The following is a 20,049-nucleotide window of genomic DNA, read 5'->3' on the forward strand; positions in this document are numbered from 1 at the left end:
TCCTGAGGAGAGACGAGTTGCTGCTGCTGTTTGTGCTTTCACTAGTTTTGCATGTGTATGGTGGTCTGAACATTGTAGATTATATCCTATTCCAACTACTTGGGCTGCTTTGAAAACTGCTATGCGTACGCGTTGGGTTCCACCATATTATCAACGTGAATTGCTTCAAAAATTGCAGCGTTTAAGACAAGGAAAAAATTCTGTAGAAGAATATTATCAGGAATTACAAACTGGCATGATTAGATGTGGTATTGTTGAGGAGAATGAAGCTATGCTTGCACGTTTTCTGGGTGGATTAAATAGAGAGATTCAGACCATTCTAGACTATAAGGAGTATACTAATATCACTCGTTTATTCCATTTTGCTTGTAAAGCTGAACGTGAAGTGCAGGATCGACAAGCATTAGGGCGAACTAACTTTTCTGCAGGCCGACCTTCATCATGGACACCACGTGCATCTTCTACTTCAACTGCACCAGCACCTCCATCAGGTGCCACCTCCAGCCGTGATACAAGAAAACAGGCACAACCACCATTATCTGCCAAGAGCGCACCTGCGGGGCCTACACAGCGTTCTTCTTCTTCCATAGCATCAACAGGGCACACAAGTGATATTATTTGTCGTCGTTGTAAGGGAGGAGGTCATGATGCGAGAGAATGCAAATCTCCGCGTGTGATGATTGCTACCGCGGATGGTGGATATGAGTCCGCTAGTGACTATGATGAGGAGACTTTGGCTCTTATTACACGTGAAGAACATGGTGGAGATGATTCTGATAATGAGACGCAATACATGGCTCCTGAAGACGCTGACAGGTATGAATGTTTAGTTGCTCAACGTGTTTTGAGTGTGCAGATCACACAAGCTGAGCAAAATCAGAGGCACAATTTGTTCCATACCAAGGGAGTTGTGAAGGAACGTTCTGTGCGCGTCATCATAGACGGAGGGAGCTGCAACAACTTGGCTAGCATGGAGATGGTCGAGAAGCTTTCTCTCACCACAAGACCACATCCACATCCTTACTACATCCAATGGTTCAACAACAGCGGCAAGGTTAAGGTAACACGTACTGTTCGTGTGCATTTTAGTATATCTACATATGCTGATTATGTTGATTGTGATGTGGTACCTATGCAAGCATGTTCCTTATTACTTGGTAGACCATGGCAATTTGATAAAAATTCTGTACACCATGGTAGAAACAATCACTATACTCTTGTTCATAAGGATAAAAATATTACTTTGCTTCCAATGACTCCTGATTCCATTTTGAAAGATGATATTAATAGAGCTAATAAAGCAAAACAGGAGACGAATAAGAGTGAAAATCAGATTGTGGCAAAAGAATTTGAGCAACAAATGAAGTCTAATAGTAAACCATCTAGTGTTGCTTCTGAAATTAAATTGAAAAGTGCATGTTTATTTGCCACCAAATCTGATATTGATGAGCTAGATTTCAGCAAATCTGTTTGCTATGCTTTTGTGTGCAAAGAGGCATTATTTTCATTCGAGGACGTGCCTTCCTCTTTGCCTCCTGCTGTCACTAACATTTTGCAGGAGTTCGCTGACGTCTTTCCACAAGACGTGCCACCGGGATTACCGCCTATTCGAGGGATTGAGCATCAGATTGACTTAATTCCCGGTGCTTCACTGCCAAACCGTGCACCATACCGTACCAATCCAGAGGAGACGAAGGAGATTATGCGCCAAGTACAAGAGCTTCTCGACAAAGGTTATATACGCGAATCCCTTAGTCCTTGTGCTGTTCCTATTATTCTAGTGCCGAAAAAGGATGGTACATCAAGTATGTGTGTTGATTGTAGAGGCATTAATAATATTACTATTCGTTATCGTCATCCTATTCCTAGGCTAGATGATATGCTTGATGAATTGAGTGGTTCTACAATATTCTCCAAAGTTGATTTGCGTAGTGGCTACCATCAAATTCGTATGAAATTGGGAGATGAATGGAAAACAGCATTTAAAACTAAGTTTGGATTATATGAGTGGTTAGTCATGCCTTTTGGGTTAACTAATGCACCTAGTACTTTCATGAGATTAATGAACGAAGTTTTACGTGCTTTCATTGGACGATTTGTGGTAGTTTACTTTGATGACATATTGATTTATAGCAGATCTTTGGAAGAACATTTGGAACATTTACGTGCTATTTTTATTGCTCTACGTGATGCACGTTTGTTTGGTAACCTTGGGAAGTGCACCTTTTGCACCGACCGAGTATCTTTTCTTGGCTATGTTGTTACTCCACAGGGAATTGAAGTTGATAAAGCCAAGATTGAAGCTATTGAGAGTTGGCCGCAACCCAAAACGGTCACACAAGTGAGGAGTTTTCTTGGCCTCGCTGGATTCTATAGGCGTTTTGTGAGAGATTTCAGCGCCATTGCTGCACCTCTCAATGAGCTTACAAAGAAAGATGTGCCTTTTCTTTGGGGTACCGCACAGGAAGAAGCCTTCTCAGTATTGAAAGATAAGTTGACACATGCTCCTTTACTCCAACTTCCTGATTTTAATAAGACTTTTGAGCTTGAACGTGATGCTAGTGGAATTGGATTAGGCGGTGTGTTATTACAAGATGGCAAACCTGTTGCATACTTTTCTGAAAAATTGAGTGGGCCTAGTCTGAATTATTCTACTTATGATAAAGAATTATATGCTCTTGTTCGGACTTTAGAAACATGGCAACATTATTTATAGCCCAAAGAATTTGTTATACATTCTGATCATGAATCTTTGAAACATATTAAAAGTCAAGCTAAACTGAATCGTAGACATGCTAAATGGGTTGAATTCATTGAGACTTTTCCTTATGTCATTAAACACAAGAAGGGAAAAGAAAATGTTATTGCTGATGCATTGTCTCGCCGCTATACTATGCTTTCACAACTTGACTTCAAAATATTTGGTTTGGAGACCATCAAAGATCAATATGTGCATGATGCTGATTTTAAAGATGTAATGCAGAATTGTAAAGAAGGAAGAATGTGGAACAAGTTTGTCGTTAACGATGGATTTGTGTTTCGTGCTAACAAGCTATGCATTCCAGCTAGCTCCGTTCGTCTTTTGTTGTTGCAGGAGGCGCATGGAGGAGGATTAATGGGACACTTTGGTGTGAAGAAGACGGAGGACGTACTTGCTACACATTTCTTTTGGCCAAAGATGAGACGGGATGTTGAGCGTTTTATTGCTCAATGCACTACATGTCAAAAAGCGAAGTCACGACTCAATCCTCATGGTTTATATATGCCTTTGCCTGTACCTAGTGTTCCTTGGGAGGATATATCTATGGACTTTGTTTTAGGTTTACCTCGAACAAAGAAGGGGAGGGATAGCATATCTGTTGTCGTGGATAGATTCTCGAAAATGGCACACTTTATGATGAGGACATGACTACCTTGGATATGACCAAAAATATTGCATATATGCATATTTGTCAGGTGATTTCTAGTGCAAACTATTCAATAATCTATTTATGTTATCCAGAACAAAAATACTTCACACACTTTTGTGTTTTGTCTAATTGCAGGTGTATGGGACATTTGTACAATCCACATATGAAGATAAGGAAGAAAGAGATGTTTATTTGCTGTCCAAAAAGTTCTCTCACGTCACTTTTGGCCCAAGAGAAGATAGAGTCCAAGTCTCTCACGTTCTGGATTCAGATTCGGACTGCACAGACACACCTGACTCAAAACGCACACAAGTTTTTCATACGGACTCCGAATTGGGTGATTCTTTTTTTGTTGGAAACTAGATTTCGTGCAATTTCCAACCCAATTGGAATCACCTTCAAATTCGTCCGGAGCGTTGAGTTGTGGACGAAACAATCTGATGCTGCAGCAGAATCCGAGTCAAACTACAAGTCCAAAGGTGTTACATCACCTCCACTTGGGCCCATTGGCCTTGTACGACCTAGATTTAGTTTTAGGCTGCCTTGGGACGTCCTCCCACCTCCTTGGCCGCCACCCCTTGGTCCTATATAAGTAGATCCATCTAGTAGCTTTTCCTTGGGATTTGTTTAGTTAAAAGTTAGCCATTGCAACTTCGTGTACTTCGTTTGTGTCCAACGACCAGACCAAGACCGCTTACGGATCCCCACCTTTATCAATACTTCATATATACTCGCAATATTCAGATTGCATTTATCATATTCTTGCTTGTTCTTCGATTGCTTGCAGGAATAGACCTTCGTGGTCAGGTTGATTGTGCTCCAGCATGGTCAATAACCTCTCGGAGTTGGTTTAGCGATTGCTAAGGCGCAACGTCGTGCACGTTTGTAGTCGGATCGTCAAAGTCATCTTCACCAAATCGATAGTTATCATCTCATCGAAAAATCGGGACACCCCGCCTCTATCAAAGACGTGCCACCGGGATTACCGCCTATTCGAGGGATTGAGCATCAGATTGACTTAATTCCCGGTGCTTCACTGCCAAACCGTGCACCATACCGTACCAATCCAGAGGAGACGAAGGAGATTATGCGTCAAGTACAAGAGCTTCTCGACAAAGGTTATATACGCGAATCCCTTAGTCCTTGTGCTGTTCCTATTATTCTAGTGCCGAAAAAGGATGGTACATCACGTATGTGTGTTGATTGTAGAGGCATTAATAATATTACTATTCGTTATCGTCATCCTATTCCTAGGCTAGATGATATGCTTGATGAATTGAGTGGCTCTACAATATTCTCCAAAGTTGATTTGCGTAGTGGCTACCATCAAATTCGTATGAAATTGGGAGATGAATGGAAAACAGCATTTAAAACTAAGTTTGGATTATATGAGTGGTTAGTCATGCCTTTTGGGTTAACTAATGCACCTAGTACTTTCATGAGATTAAAGAACGAAGTTTTACGTGCTTTCATTGGACGATTTGTGGTAGTTTACTTTGATGACATATTGATTTATAGCAGATCTTTGGAAGAACATTTGGAACATTTATGTGTTGTTTTTATTGCTCTACGTGATGCACGTTTGTTTGGTAACCTTGGGAAGTGCACCTTTTGCACCGACCGAGTATCTTTTCTTGGCTATGTTGTTACTCCACAGGGAATTGAAGTTGATAAAGCCAAGATTGAAGCTATTGAGAGTTGGCCGCAGCCCAAAACGGTCACACACGTGAGGAGTTTTCTTGGCCTCGCTGGATTCTATAGGCGTTTTGTGAGAGATTTCAGCACCATTGCTGCACCTCTCAATGAGCTTACAAAGAAAGATGTGCCTTTTCTTTGGGGTACCGCACAGGAAGAAGCCTTCTCCGTATTGAAAGATAAGTTGACACATGCTCCTTTACTCCAACTTCCTGATTTTAATAAGACTTTTGAGCTTGAATATGATGCTAGTGGAATTGGATTAGGAGGTGTGTTATTACAAGATGGCAAACCCGTTGCATACTTTTCTGAAAAATTGAGTGGGCCTAGTCTGAATTATTCTACTTATGATAAAGAATTATATGCTCTTGTTCGGACTTTAGAAACATGGCAACATTATTTATGGCCCAAAGAATTTGTTATACATTCTGATCATGAATCTTTGAAACATATTAAAAGTCAAGCTAAATTGAATCGTAGACATGCTAAATGGGTTGAATTCATTGAGACTTTCCCTTATGTCATTAAACACAAGAAGGGAAAAGAAAATGTTATTGCTGATGCATTGTCTCGTCGCTATACTATGCTTTCACAACTTGACTTCAAAATATTTGGTTTGGAGACCATCAAAGATCAATATGTGCATGATGCTGATTTTAAAGATGTAATGCCGAATTGTAAAGAAGGAAGAATGTGGAACAAGTTTGTCGTTAACGATGGATTTGTGTTTCGTGCTAACAAGCTATGCATTCCAGCTAGCTCCGTTCGTCTTTTGTTGTTGCAGGAGGCGCATGGAGGAGGATTAATGGGACACTTTGGCGTGAAGAAGACGGAGGACGTACTTGCTACACATTTCTTTTGGCCAAAGATGAGACGGGATGTTGAGCGTTTTATTGCTCGATGCACTACATGTCAAAAAGCTAAGTCACGACTCAATCCTCATGGTTTATATATGCCTTTGCCTGTACCTAGTGTTCCTTGGGAGGATATATCTATGGACTTTGTTTTAGGTTTACCTCGAACAAAGAAGGGGACGGATAGCATATTTGTTGTCGTGGATAGATTCTCGAAAATGGCACACTTTATACCATGTCATAAAAGCAATGATGCTGTTAATGTTGCTGATTTGTTCTTTCGTGAAATTATTCGCTTGCATGGTGTGCCAAATACTATTGTTTCAGATCGTGATACTAAATTTCTTAGCCACTTTTGGAGATGTTTATGGGCTAAGTTGGGGACTAAACTGCTTTTTAGTACTACTTGTCACCCCCAAACTGATGGACAAACTGAAGTAGTCAATAGAACGTTGTCTACTATGCTTAGGGTTGTTTTGAAGAATAATAAGAAAATGTGGGAGGAATGCTTGCCTCATATTGAATTTGCTTATAATCGTTCATTGCATTCTACTACTAAGATGTGCCCTTTTGAAGTTGTGTATGGTTTCCTACCTCGTGCACCTATTGATTTGTTGCCTCTTCCATCTTCGGAGAAGGTTAATTTTGATGCTAAACAACGTGCTGAATTGATTCTAAAAATGCATGAGTTAACTAAGGAAAACATTGAGCGCATGAATGCTAAATATAAACTTGCTGGAGATAAGGGTAGAAAACATGTTGTGTTTGCACCTGGAGATCTTGTTTGGTTACATTTTCGTAAGGATAGATTTCCTGATTTGCGCAAATCAAAGCTAATGCCACGTGCTGATGGTCCCTTTAAGGTGTTAGAGAAAATAAATGATAATGCATATAAACTTGAGCTGCCTGCAGATTTTGGGGTTAGTCCCACTTTTAACATTGCAGATTTGAAGCCTTATTTGGGTGAGGAAGATGAACTTCCGTCGAGGACGACTTCATTTCAAGAAGGGGAGGATGATGAGGACATCAATACAATTGTTACACCCACAGCCCCTGCTGCTATACATACTGGACCAATTACTAGAGCTCGTGCACGCCAACTAAATTACCAGGTACTTTCGTTTCTTGGTAATGATTCTAATGTTCATGAGAATATGATGTTGTCTAAATTGGATACATTTGTTTTGCTTACAAATGAAGGGCCTAGCTTGGAGAAGGATGAACATTGGAGCAAGAACAAGCATGGAGATGATGGCATGCGCAAGGGGAACAAGAACGGAGTTACAAGTGATGATTTCAGGACTTTGAAGCCACCATAATGGGTGCATGAAGCCTTGGACGAAATATACAAGATGCCACTTCATAAATTTCGTCCCGAGGCTATTTTAGGTGCTGCGTCACCTTATTATTGGGCCAGGCCCATGTAATTTCGAAATACATAAGTATAGGCTATTTTTAGAGTCCGTATGTGTGGGGAAACAAGAGATAGGGTTGATTTCGGACCCCTCCACCAAGGGCCACGAAATTCCCCCCCTCTTCCTCCATATATACAGCCCTTAGGGCATCGTTTAGACTTTGGGTTTTGTTTAGATTAAAAGTTCGCCATAGCTGCAACTTCGCGTACTTCGTTTGTGTTCAACGACCAGACAAAGGTGTCACAGAACCCCACCTTGATCAATAAAGCTTTCATCTTATATTCGCAATATCCAGATTGCAATCTTAGTTTCTTGCTTGTTCTTCGTTTGCTCGCAGGAAACAGACCCTCGTGGTCAGGTTGATCGTGCTCCGGCGTGGTCAATAACCTCTCGGAGTTGGTTTAGCGATTGCTAAGGCGCGACGTCCTCGCACGTTCGTAGTCGGATCGTCAAAGTCGACTTCCACCAAAGCGATATCCATCATCTCATCGAAAGACGGGACACCTTTGCCTCTATCACTAGGCCCTTCATTTGTAAGCAAAACAAATGTATCCAATTTAGGCAGCATCATATTCTCATGAACATTAGAATCATTACCAAGAAACGAAAGTACCTGATAATTTAATTGACGTGCGCGAGCTCTAGTAATTGGTCCCGTATATGTAGCAGTAGGGGCTGTGGGTGTAACAATGGTATTGATGTCCTCATCAGCGGAGGAGGATGATTATGTGGGAGATTACGAGGATGAGGTTGATCAAAATCACAACTACGTGCAACCACCTGCACCACAACCACCAGGTCGTCCACATGCAAATATTCGCAATGGTAGGCCTGCACCACCACCTCAGGTACGAGATGATGTCCATATTCCTAAACTGGAATTGAATATTCCACCATTTGAGGGTAGATATGTTCCTGATATATATCTTACTTGGGAGTTAGAAACTGAACAATGATTTACATGTTTACAATATCCTGAGGAGAGACGGGTTGCTGCTGCTGTTTGTGCTTTCACTAGTTTTGCATGTGTATGGTGGTCTGAACATTGTAGATTATATCCTATTCCAACTACTTGGGTTGCTTTGAAAACTGCTATGTGTACGTGTTGGGTTCCACCATATTATCAACGTGAATTGCTTCAAAAATTGCAGCGTTTAAGGCAAGGGAAAAATTCTGTAGAAGAATATTATCAGAAATTACAAACTGGCATGATTAGATGTGGTATTGTTGAGGAGAATGGAGCTATGCTTGCACGTTTTCTGGGTGGATTAAATAGAGAGATTCAGACCATTCTAGACTATAAGGAGTATACTAATATCACTCGTTTATTCCATCTTGCTTGTAAAGCTGAACGTGAAGTGCAGGATCGACAAGCATTGGCGCGAACTAACTTTTCTGTAGGCCGACCTTCATCATGGACACCGCGTGCATCTTCTACTTCAATTGCACCAGCACCTCAATCAGGTGCCTCCTCCAGCCGTGATACGAGAAAACAGGCACAACCACCATTATCTGCCAAGAGCGCACCTGCCGGGCCTGCACAGAGTTCTTCTTCTTCCATGGCATCAACAGGGCACACAAGTGATATTATTTGTCGTCGTTGTAAGGGAGGAGGTCATTATGCGAGAGAATGCAAATCTCAGCATGTGATGATTGCTACCGAGGATGGTGGATATGAGTCCGCTAGTGAGTATGATGAGGAGACTTTGGCTCTTATTACACGTGAAGAACATGGTGGAGATGATTCTGATCATGAGACGCGATACATGGCTCCTGAAGACGCTGACAGGTATGAATGTTTAGTTGCTCAACGTGTTTTGAGTGTGCAGGTCACACAAGCTGAGCAAAATCAGAGGCACAATTTGTTCCATACCAAGGGAGTTGTGAAGGAACGTTCTGTGTGCGTCATCATAGACGGAGGTAGCTGCAACAACTTGGCTAGCATGGAGATGGTGGAGAAGCTTTCTCTCACCACAAGACCACATCCACATCCTTACTACATCCAATGGTTCAACAACAGCGGCAAGGTTAAGGTAACACGTACTGTTCGTGTGCATTTTAGTATCTCTACATATGCTGATTATGTTGATTGTGATGTGGTACCTATGCAAGCATGTTCCTTATTACTTGGTAGACCATGGCAATCTGATAAAAATTCTGTACACCATGGTAGAAACAATCAGTATACTCTTGTTCATAAGGATAAAAATATTACTTTGCTTCCTATGACTCCTGATTCTATTTTGAAAGATGATATTAATAGAGCTAATAAAACAAAACAGGAGAAGAATAAGAGTGAAAATCAGATTGTGGCAAAAGAATTTGAGCAACAAATGAAGCCTAATAATAAACCATCTAGTGTTGCTTCTGAAATTAAATTGAAAAGTGCATGTTTATTTGCCACCAAATCTGATATTGATGAGCTAGATTTCAGCAAATCTATTTGCTATGCTTTTGTGTGCAAAGAGGCATTATTTTCATTCGAGGACGTGCCTTCCTCTTTGCCTCCTGTTGTCACTAACATTTTGCAGGAGTTCGCTGACGTATTTCCACAAGACGTGCCACCGGGATTACCGCCTATTCGAGGGATTGAGCATCAGATTGACTTAATTCCCGGTGCTTCACTGCCAAACCGTGCGCCATACCGTACCAATCCAGAGGAGACGAAGGAGATTATGCGTCAAGTACAAGAGCTTCTCGACAAAGATGATATGCTTGATGAATTCAGTGGCTCTACAATATTCTCCAAAGTTGATTTGTGTAGTGGATACCATCAAATTCGTATGAAATTGGGAGATGAATGGACAACAGCATTTAAAAGTAAGTTTGGATTATATGAGTGGTTAGTCATGCCTTTTGGGTTAACTAATGCACCTAGTACTTTCATGAGATTAATGAACGAAGTTTTACGTGCTTTCATTGGACGATTTGTGGTAGTTTACTTTGATGACATATTGATTTATAGCAGATCTTTGCAAGAACATTTGGAACATTTACGTGTTGTTTTTATTGCTCTACGTGATGCACGTTTGTTTGGTAACCTTGGGAAGTGCACCTTTTGCACCGACCGAGTATCTTTTCTTGGCTATGTTGTTACTCCACAGGGAATTGAAGTTGATAAAGCCAAGATTGACGCTATTGAGAGTTGGCCGCAGCCCAAAACGGTCACACAAGTGAGGAGTTTTCTTGGCCTCGCTGGATTCTATAGGCGTTTTGTGAGAGATTTCAGCACCATTGCTGCACCTCTCAATGAGCTTACAAAGAAAGATGTGTCTTTTCTTTGGGGTACCGCACAGGAAGAAGCCTTCACGGTATTGAAAGATAAGTTGACACATGCTCCTTTACTCCAATTTCCTGATTTTAATAAGACTTTTGAGCTTGAATGTGATGCTAGTGGAATTGGATTAGGAGGTGTGTTATAACAAGATGGCAAACCTGTTGCATATTTTTCTGGAGAATTGAGTGGGCCTAGTCTGAATTATTCTACTTATGATAAAGAATTATATGCTCTTGTTCAGACTTTACAAACATGGCAACATTATTTATGGCCCAAAGAATTTGTTATACATTCTGATCATGAATCTTTGAAACATATTAAAAGTCAAGCTAAACTGAATCGTAGACATGCTAAATGGGTTGAATTCACTGAGACTTTCCCTTATGTCATTAAACACAAGAAGGGAAAAGAAAATGTTATTGTTGATGCATTGTCTCATCGCTATACTATGCTTTCACAACTTGACTTCAAAATATTTGGTTTGGAGACCATTAAAGATCAATATGTGCATGATGCTGATTTTAAAGATGTAATGCAGAATTGTAAAGAAGGAAGAATGTGGAACAAGTTCGTCGTTAACGATGAATTTGTGTTTCGTGCTAACAAGCTATGTATTCCAGCTAGCTCTGTTCGTCTTTTGTTGTTGCAGGAGGCGTATGGAGGAGGATTAATGGGACACTTTGGCGTGAAGAAGACGGAGGACGTACTTGGTACACATTTCTTTTGGCCAAAGATGAGACAGGATGTTGAGCGTTTTATTGCTCGTTGCACTACATGTCAAAAAGCTAAGTCACGACTCAATCCTCATGGTTTATATATGCCTTTACCTGTACCTAGTGTTCCTTGGGAGGATATATCTATGGACTTTGTTTTAGGTTTACCTCGAACAAAGAAGGGGAGGGATAGCATATTTGTTGTCGTGGATAGATTCTCGGAAATGGCACACTTTATACCATGTCATAAAAGCGATGATGCTGTTAATTTTGCTAATTTGTTCTTTCGTGAAATTATTCGCTTGCATGGTGTGCCAAATACTATTGTTTCAGATCGTGATACTAAATTTCTTAGCCACTTTTGGAGATGTTTATGGGCTAAGTTGGGGACTAAACTGCTTTTTAGTACTACTTGTCACCCCCAAACTGATGGACAAACTGAAGTAGTCAATAGAACATTGTCTACTATGCTTAGGGTTGTTTTGAAGAATAATAAGAAAATGTGGGAGGAATGCTTGCCTCATATTGAATTTGCTTATAATCGTTCATTGCATTCTACTACTAAGATGTGCCCTTTTGAAGTTGTGTATGGTTTCCTACCTCGTGCACCTATTGATTTGTTGCCTCTTCCATCTTCGGAGAAGGTTAATTTTGATGCTAAACAACGTGCTGAATTGATTTTAAAAATGCATGAGTTAACTAAGGAAAACATTGAGCGTATGAATGCTAAATATAAACTTGCTGGAGATAAGGGTAGAAAACATGTTGTGTTTGCACCTGGAGATCTTGTTTGGTTACATTTGCGTAAAGATAGATTTCCTGATTTGCGCAAATCAAAGCTAATGCCACGTGCTGATGGTCCCTTTAAGGTGTTAGAGAAAATAAATGATAATGCATACAAACCTGAGTTGCCTGCAGATTTTGGGGTTAGTCCCACTTTTAGCATTGCAGATTTGAAGCCTTATTTGGGTGAGGAAGATGAACTTCCATCGAGGACGACTTCATTTCAAGAAGGGGAGGATGAGGAGGACATCAATACCATTGTTACACCCACAGCCCCTGCTGCTATACATACTGGACCAATTACTAGAGCTCGCGCACGCCAACTAAATTACCAAGTACTTCCGTTTCTTGGTAATGATTCTAATGTTCATGAGAATATGATGCTGCCTAAACTGGATACATTTGTTTTGCTTACAAATGAAGGGCCTAGCTTGGAGAAGGATGAACATTGGAGCAAGAGAAAGCATGGAGATGATGGCATGCGCAAGGGGAACAAGAACGGAGTTACGAGTGATGATTTTAGGTCTTTGAAGCCACCATAACGAGTGCATGAAGCCTTGGACGAAATATACAAGATGCCACTTCATAAATTTCGTCCAGAGGCTATTATAGGTGCTGCGTCACCTTTTTATTGGGCCAGTGATGAGGACATGACTACCTTGGATATGACCAAAAATATTGCATATATGCATATTTGTCAGGTGATTTCTAGTGCAAACTATTCAATAATCTATTTATGTTATCCAGAACAAAAATACTTCACACACTTTTGTGTTTTGTCTAATTGCAGGTGTATGGGACATTTGTACAATCCACATATGAAGATAAGGAAGAAAGAGATGTTTATTTGCTGTCTAAAAAGTTCTCTCACGTCACTTTTGGCCCAAGAGAAGATAGAGTCCAAGTCTCTCACGTTCTGGATTCAGATTCGGACTGCACAGACATACCTGACTCAAAACGCACACAAGTTTTTCATACGGACTCCGAATTGGGTGATTCTTTTTTTGTTGGAAACTAGATTTCGTGCACTTTCCAACCCAATTGGAATCACCTTCAAATTCGTCCGGAGCATTGAGTTGTGGACGAAACAATCTGATGCTGCAGCAGAATCCGAGTCAAACTACAAGTCCAAAGGTGTTACATCACCTCCACTTGGGCCCATTGGCCTTGTATGACCTAGATTTAGTTTTAGGCTGCCTTGGGACGTCCTCCCACCTCCTTGGCCGCCACCCCTTGCTCCTATATAAGTAGATCCATCTAGTAGCTTTTCCTTGGGATTTGTTTAGTTAAAAGTTAGCCATTGCAACTTCGTGTACTTCGTTTGTGTCCAACGACCAGACCAAGACCGCTTCCGGATCCCCACCATTATCAATACCTCATATATATTTGCAATATTCAGATTGCTTTATCATATTCTTGCTCGTTCTTCGATTGCTTGCAGGAATAGACCTTCGTGGTCAGGCTGACCGTGCTTCCGGCGTCGTCAGTAACCTCAGGAGATTGGTTTAGCGATTGCTAAGGCGCAACGTCGTGCACGTTTGTAGTCGGATTGTCAAAGTCGTCTCCACCAAATCGATAGTTATCATCTCATCGAAAGATCGGGACCCTCGCCTCTATCAAGATGATGAGGACATGACTACCTTGGATATGACCAAAAATATTGCATATATGCATATTTGTCAGGTGATTTCTAGTGCAAACTATTCAATAATCTATTTATGTTATCCAGAACAAAAATACTTCACACATTTTTGTGTTTTGTCTAATTGCAGGTGTGTGGGACATTTGTACAATCCACATATGAAGATAAGGAAGAAAGAGATGTTTATTTGATGTCCAAAAAGTTCTCTCACGTCACATTTGGCCCAAGAGAAGATAGAGTCCAAGTCTCTCACGTTCTGGATTCAGATTCGGACTGCACAGACATACCTGACTCAAAACGCACACAAGTTTTTCATACTGACTCCGAATTGGGTGATTCTTTTTTTGTTGGAAACTAGATTTCGTGCACTTTCCAACCCAATTGGAATCACCTTCAAATTCGTCCGGAGCGTTGAGTTGTGGACGAAACAATCTGATGCTGCAGCAGAATCCGAGTCAAACTACAAGTCCAAAGGTGTTACATCACCTCCACTTGGGCCCATTGGCCTTGTACGACCTAGATTTAGTTTTAGGCTGCCTTGGGACGTCCTCCCACCTCCTTGGCCGCCACCCCTTGCTCCTATATAAGTAGATCCATCTAGTAGCTTTTCCTTGGGATTTGTTTAGTTAAAAGTTAGCCACTGCAACTTCGTGTACTTCGTTTGTGTCCAACGACCAGACCAAGACCGCTTACGGATCCCCACCATTATCAATACCTCATATATATTTGCAATATTCAGATTGCTTTATCATATTCTTGCTCGTTCTTCGATTGCTTGCAGGAATAGACCTTCGTGGTCAGGCTGACCGTGCTTCCGGCATCGTCAGTAACCTCAGGAGATTGGTTTAGCGATTGCTAAGGCGCATTGTCGTGCATGTTTGTAGTCGGATCGTCAAAGTCGTCTCCACCAAATCGATACTTATCATCTCATCGAAAGATCGGGACACCCTCGCCTCTATCAAGTGGTATCAGTTTTCAGGTTGCTCGGTGAGAATTTCCAGTTTTTCCTAGATTAGATTTATTTTCTTACCTATTGTCCAAGAAAAAGCCACAAAACAAAAGTTAGATCTATTCATCCTTTGTCCTAGCCAGACTGAGCCTTTGCAATTTTCTTTTCATTGTTTGCATTATTGAATTATCGGTTGCATCGCCGTGTTGAGTTGCTGGTCTTAGTGTCTAGTTCCTTTAGAGTTTCGAATTCTGTTCACATTAGTCACGCAGCCGCTGCATCATTATCCCATCCGCTGTCCACCATCCCATCCACCAATTTCCACCACGTGCTACGCACTGTTTATTGTCATAATCATAGTTGAGGTCACTCACATCTTCGCCTGATCGAATCTGCATCTTATCTAGTTTGTCTTGGAAAGAGGGAGAAAAAGAATATAAAGAAAAAAAAGAGAGAAAAAAGGAAAGAAAAAAAAGAAAAAGAGGGAGAAGAAAGAGAAAAAAAAGCGTGAGAAAAAAAAAGAGAGAAGAAAAAAAATTGGATCTATCTAGAATCAATCTCGTACCTGAATTCGGATTGGAATCTGTTTTGCGCACTGTTCAGTAAAACAGGTGTATCTTCCTCTTACGAAGTCCGTTTTGGCTCCGTGAGTACTCAAATTGAAGATAGCGACGAGCCGCATCTAAATAGTTGCAGAAGCTAGTTCAATATTTGACACCTCAAAATCGGCTTCTAAATAGGTCTTTTTGCCCTCCGAAGTTCGTGAACACAGCTTGTTCCAATTTTTTAGGCCAATTTTAGAATTCTTTGACTCCTCATATCAACTCGGAATTGAGTGATTCTTTTTGCATTGGAAAGCTTGAGTTAGTAGCATTCTTTGAAAGAATTTATCAGAAAATTGTCTCAAACTTTTCAAGAGGAAAGTTGGAGAGAGAGTTGTTGTATATCCTGCTTGGCAGTTGTTTTTCATCATTATCTTCATTGCCGTTGTGATCTTCACTTATATCTTGCTGTCAAGAGCTACTTAGTATCCTTCATTGATGCTAGTTGTGCTACGCCGTGACCTCATTAGTGTTCTAGGCTCGCGTCTCTAGTCCGGTCTAGCCTAGGACTAGCACAGTACCGTCGTTGAGCGTTTATTCAACATTGCATCTTTGAATTGATTATTGCTAATCTTTTGCTACCATATATAGCCAACCCAGCTCCACATATTTCTACACCGTGTATACATACGCTCCCCTGGCAATCGCTTTACTCAATATTCGGAGTTACTTGACACCGCTGGTTGCCGATCACCGCCTGCTGCATGGTAAGAACTTGTAAGACATTGATATTTGCTTTACTGTGAGCGTTTTACCACCACATCCTAGTAGTTATAGGAACATTATTTTTGGGTTTTGTTTCTTGTTCTACTAATCATGACAGGATCCAGAGTCAATTCATGGGCTTTGTCGATCGCGGGAGACGTGCCACCACCTTTGCAAATACCACAACCGTCACGAGAGGTGCACAAACATCCAAATGCACATGATCAGGTTAATGTATCTATACCACCATTTAATGGCCGTTTTAAACCTGCTTTATATATTGAATGGGAGTTCGACATAGAAAATATATTTGCTTCCCATAATTTCGATGAACATAAAAAGGTTAAGGTTGCGGTTGGTTCTTTCACTGGTTATGCTTTGGTTTGGTGGAGTGAATATTGTCGGTTACACCCTGATTATATACCTACTACTTGGGATGATTTGAAACTTGCCATGCGACATACTTTCGTCCCTGCTTATTATACTCGTGACATGATTAAGAAGTTGCAACACTTAAAACAAGGTAGTGAAACTGTAACAAAATATTATGATGATTTACAAACTACCTTGTTGCATTCCTCTTTAGAAGAAAGTGAAGATGATTTTATGGATAGATTTTGGGGAGGATTAAACCGTGATATTCAAGAGATACTAATTCATGAAGAGTGTTATCCTATGGACCATTTGTTTCATCTTGCTTGCAAAGCTGAACAGGAAATAAAACGACGTGTTGGCCACGAGGAGAACAAGCGCACGCTGCACATTCCAAGAGTTGATATGATTGTTCCTTCAACTACTAGGCATACTATGACAACCACATCCGTTGTTGTCAGGACTACATCACCTCCACCATGTGACACATCGCCCCCGAGAGTGGCTACATCATCTGAGTTGATCATAAGAGGTAATGACAAAGGTACTGATCTTCCATCTCTACATGAGAATGATGAATGCCTTGTCAATTTGAATGCACCATCTGATGAGCTACCCACTACTTTGATCACACCACCTATTTTAGAGGACTACGTTGATAATTTGACTTTGCCATGTGATCAAACAACTGAAATACCAACAATTTTGAGTGCACCCATTGAATTAACTATTGATGCAAAAGAACCAATGTTTAATCATTTTGATATGACCTCTAATCTTGGTGATGATTCTGTGTTGAATGACTTATTGCATGTTTGCTTATTTAAGCATGTTGTAGCATGTAAATTTGATGCAAGTACGGTTTATTCACCAACGTTGGGATGGTTTAATGATGAACATTGTCAATCTTTTGAAATGAATAAGAGCTCCACTTATATGTGCAAACTGAGTTGCAATATTTTCATGCCTTCTACTTCTTGTGCTAATTTTTTGGCTTTAGATTTTATGAACTATGCAAGTTACTCATCTATTCATGTGTCATATATGCAAAAATCAAGGGAAGTAAAAATGGATGACATATACATATACAACATGTACACCTTGTCTCTTTTGTTAGCCACATTTCAGATTAAGCAACGCCGAGGACGGCTTTATTTTTAAGAAGGGGAGGATGATGAGGACATGACTACCTTGGATATGACCAAAAATATTGCATATATGCATATTTGTCAGGTGATTTCTAGTGCAAACTATTCAATAATCTATTTATGTTATCCAGAACAAAAAATACTTCACACACTTTTGTGTTTTGTCTAATTGCAGGTGTATGGGACATTTGTACAATCCACATATGAAGATAAGGAAGAAAGAGATGTTTATTTGCTGTCTAAAAAGTTCTCTCACGTCACTTTTGGCCCAAGAGAAGATAGAGTCCAAGTCTCTCACGTTCTGGATTCAGATTCGGACTGCACAGACATACCTGACTCAAAACGCACACAAGTTTTTCATACGGACTCCGAATTGGGTGATTCTTTTTTTGTTGGAAACTAGATTTCGTGCACTTTCCAACCCAATTGGAATCACCTTCAAATTCGTCCGGAGCGTTGAGTTGTGGACGAAACAATCTGATGCTGCAGCAGAATTCGAGTCAAACTACAAGTCCAAAGGTGTTACATCACCTCCACTTGGGCCCATTGGCCTTGTACGACCTAGATTTAGTTTTAGGCTGCCTTGGGACGTCCTCCCACCTCCTTGGCCGCCACCCCTTGCTCCTATATAAGTAGATCCATCTAGTAGCTTTTCCTTGGGATTTGTTTAGTTAAAAGTTAGCCACTGCAACTTCGTGTACTTCGTTTGTGTCCAACGACCAGACCAAGACCGCTTACGGATCCCCACCATTATCAATACCTCATATATATTTGCAATATTCAGATTGCTTTATCATATTCTTGCTCGTTCTTCGATTGCTTGCAGGAATAGACCTTCGTGGTCAGGCTGACCGTGCTTCCGGCATCGTCAGTAACCTCAGGAGATTGGTTTAGCGATTGCTAAGGCGCAACGTCGTGCACGTTTGTAGTCGGATCGTCAAAGTCGTCTCCACCAAATCGATACTTATCATCTCATCGAAAGATCGGGACACCCTCGCCTCTATCAGCCAGGCCCATGTAATTTCGAAATACATTAGTATAGGCTATTTTTAGAGTCCGTATGTGTGGGGAAACAAGAGATAGGGTTGATTTCGGACCCCTCCACCAAGGGCCACGAAATTCCCCCTCTCTTCCTCCATATATACAGCCCTTAGGGCACCGTTTAGACTTTGGGTTTTGTTTAGATTAAAGTTCACCATAGCTGCAACTTCGCATACTTCGTTTGTGTTCAACAACCAAACAAAGGCGTCACAGAACCCCACCTTTGATCAATAAAGCTTTCATCTTATATTCGCAATATCCAGATTGCAATCTCAGTTTCTTGCTTTTTCTTCGTTTGCTCGCAGGAAACAGACCCTCGTGGTCAGGTTGATCTTGCTCCGGCGTGATCAATAACCTCTCGGAGTTGGTTTAGCGATTGCTAAGGCGTGACGTCCTCGCACGTTCGTAGTCGGATCGTCAAAGTCGACTTCCACCAAAGTGATATCCATCATCTCATCGAAAGACGGGACACCTTTGCCTCTATCAGATATTGGCAGGAAGATATCTCGACAGGTGTCCATTTGAACATTCACACACACACACACACACGCGCGCGCGCGCGTGCAATGACTGAATTTTGGGATGTGGGAGATTAGGATACCATTAAATGATAGAATTTGTTGAGTGTGTCAGCAAAACAAATGGAATGTGTTCACATTCGCTAACTTTAAGTTAGATGAATTAGGATCACTGACGTGTAGGGTCAAGCACTGATTTTAAGGTGACTTGTGGTCACTCCAAAGAAGAAAAATCTAAATGGACATGGGTAAACCCGATTAGGCCGCTTAACCCCACATGTCACTGACCCTGGTTGTTGTGAGAGGATTTTGTTTGGCTGTGTGCATCTTAATTATGCAGAGGCTAGGTGTAATACTTAAATCTTGTAAGTAATATAAAGCGCCCCTTTAAAAAAAGCTAGTCACCCAATTTAAACTCAACGAATCTCAGGCCGTCTATTTACGATTTTGCCATGGATATGACTTTTGAAAGAAAATTTGTGAAGCCTCTTAGTCGGGTTTTTTTAAATAACCGGGACTTTTCCAAGTTGTGCCACTAGGAAAGTTGTAACGCCTAAGGCGGGACAACTGTTAACTAAGGTAGGTGACCTCATTGATCTTGCTTCCAATAATTGGGATGAAGATCTGATTAGACAAACTATGTGGCCCATCAATGTACAACAGATTCTTTCAATTCCACTCTTGCAACATGATATGCCAGATTTCATTGCTTGGAGTTATACGAAAAATGGTATGTTCTTGGTTCGGTCAGCTTACTCTGTCGAGTGGCAAATTAAGACACTCTAATGGAATGGGGCGAACCACATTAACCCCATTTGGAGTAAGATATGAAAGTTAGCTTGTCCGACAAAAGTTAAAAAAAATATGGCGTACGCTTCATGGAACACTCCCATGCTGAGTTACACTCGCTAACAAACATATGAAG

The sequence above is a fragment of the Triticum aestivum genome, unplaced genomic scaffold (genome assembly GCF_018294505.1).
Source record: "Triticum aestivum cultivar Chinese Spring unplaced genomic scaffold, IWGSC CS RefSeq v2.1 scaffold68103, whole genome shotgun sequence".
In the NCBI taxonomy this organism is placed as follows: Eukaryota; Viridiplantae; Streptophyta; class Magnoliopsida; order Poales; family Poaceae; genus Triticum; species Triticum aestivum.